Here is a 2,242-nt window from a genome sequence, read left to right as displayed (position 1 = left end):
AAAGAGTGAGAGAGAGAGAGAGGGAGAAAGAGTGAGAGAGAGAGGGAGAAAGAGTGAGAGAGAGAGGGAGAAAGAGTGAGAGAGAGAGGGAGAAAGAGTGAGAGAGAGAGGGAGAAAGAGTGAGAGAGAGAGGGAGAAAGAGTGAGAGAGAGAGAGGGAGAAAGAGTGAGAGAGAGAGGAGAAAGAGAGAGAGAGAGGGAGAAAGAGGAGAGAGAGAGAGAGAGAAAGAGAGAGAGAGAGGGAGAAAGAGAGAGAGAGAGAGAGGGAGAAAGAGAGAGAGAGAGAAAACCGCGAGAGAGTGTGAGAGAGAGAGAGAGAAAAAACCGCGAGAGAGTGTGTGGAGAGAGAGAGAGAGAGAAAACCGCGAGAGAGTGTGAGAGAGAGGAGAGAAAAACGCGAGAGAGTGTGAGAGAGAGAGAGAGAGAGAAAAACCGCGAGAGAGTGTGAGAGAGAGAGAGAGAGAGAAAACCGCGAGAGAGTGTGAGAATAAAGAGAGAGAGAGAGAAAACCGCGAGAGAGTGTCAGAGAGAGAGAGAGAAAAACCCGCGAGAGAGTGTGAGAGAGAGAGAGAGAGAAAAACCGCGAGAGAGTGTCAGAGAGAGAGAAAAACCGCGAGAGAGTGTGAGAGAGAGAGAAGAGAAAAACCGCGAGAGAGTGTCAGAGAGAGAGAGAGAAAAACCGCGAGAGAGTGTAGAGAGAGAGAGAGAGAAAAAACCGCGAGAGAGTGTCAGAGAGAGAGAGAAAAACCGCGAGAGAGTGTCAGAGAGAGAGAGAAAAACCGCGAGAGAGTGTCAGAGAGAGAGAGAAAAACCGCGAGAGAGTGTCAGAGAGAGAGAAAAACCGCGAGAGAGTGTCAGAGAGAAGAAAAACCGCGAGAGAGTGTCAGAGAGAGAAAAAACCCGCGAGAGAGTGTCAGAGAGAGAAAAAAACCGCGAGAGAGTGTCAGAGAGAGAGAAAAACCGCGAGAGAGTGTCAGAGAGAGAAAAACCGCGAGAGAGTGTCAGAGAGAGAAAAAACCGCGAGAGAGTGTCAGAGAGAGAGAAAAACCGCGAGAGAGTGTCAGAGAGAGAGAAAACCGCGAGAGAGTGTCAGAGAGAGAGAAAAACCGCGAGAGAGTGTCAGAGAGAGAGAAAACCGCGAGAGAGTGTCAGAGAGAGAGAAAACCGCGAGAGAGTGTCAGAGAGAGAGAAAACCGCGAGAGAGTGTCAGAGAGAGAGAAAAACCGCGAGAGAGTGTCAGAGAGAGAGAAAAACCGCGAGAGAGTGTCAGAGAGAGAGAAAAACCCGCGAGAGAGTGTCAGAGAGAGAGAAAACCGCGAGAGAGTGTCAGAGAGAGAGAAAGACCGCGAGAGAGTGTCAGAGAGAGAGAAAGACCGCGAGAGAGTGTCAGAGAGAGAGAAAGACCGCGAGAGAGTGTCAGAGAGAGAGAAAGACCGCGAGAGAGTGTCAGAGAGAGAGAAAACCGCGAGAGAGTGTCAGAGAGAGAGAAAAACCCGCGAGAGAGTGTCAGAGAGAGAGAAAAACCGCGAGAGAGTGTCAGAGAGAGAGAAAGACCGCGAGAGAGTGTCAGAGAGAGAGAAAGACCGCGAGAGAGTGTCAGAGAGAGAGAAAGACCGCGAGAGAGTGTCAGAGAGAGAGAAAGACCGCGAGAGAGTGTCAGAGAGAGAGAAAGACCGCGAGAGAGTGTCAGAGAGAGAGTATAGACCGCGAGAGAGTGTCAGAGAGAGAGAAAGACCGCGAGAGAGTGTCAGAGAGAGAGAAAGACCGCGAGAGAGTGTCAGAGAGAGAGAAAGACCGCGAGAGAGTGTCAGAGAGAGAGAAAGACCGCGAGAGAGTGTCAGAGAGAGAGAAAGACCGCGAGAGAGTGTCAGAGAGAGAGAAAGACCGCGAGAGAGTGTCAGAGAGAGAGAAAGACCGCGAGAGAGTGTCAGAGAGAGAGAAAGACCGCGAGAGAGTGTCAGAGAGAGAGAAAGACCGCGAGAGAGTGTCAGAGAGAGAGAAAGACCGCGAGAGAGTGTCAGAGAGAGAGAGAGAGAGTGTCAGAGAGAGAGAAAGACCGCGAGAGAGTGTCAGAGAGAGAGAAAGACCGCGAGAGAGTGTCAGAGAGAGAGAAAGACCGCGAGAGAGTGTCAGAGAGAGAGAAAGACCGCGAGAGAGTGTCAGAGAGAGAGAAAGACCGCGAGAGAGTGTCAGAGAGAGAGAAAGACCGCGAGAGAGTGTCAGAGAGAGAGAAAGACCGCGAG

Source organism: Euprymna scolopes, chromosome 41 (assembly GCF_053919585.1).
Source record: "Euprymna scolopes isolate OS-2025 chromosome 41, ASM5391958v1, whole genome shotgun sequence".
Taxonomy (NCBI): domain Eukaryota; kingdom Metazoa; phylum Mollusca; class Cephalopoda; order Sepiida; family Sepiolidae; genus Euprymna; species Euprymna scolopes.
The sequence above is the reverse complement of the archived record's forward strand: the minus strand, read 5'-3'. Positions refer to the sequence as shown.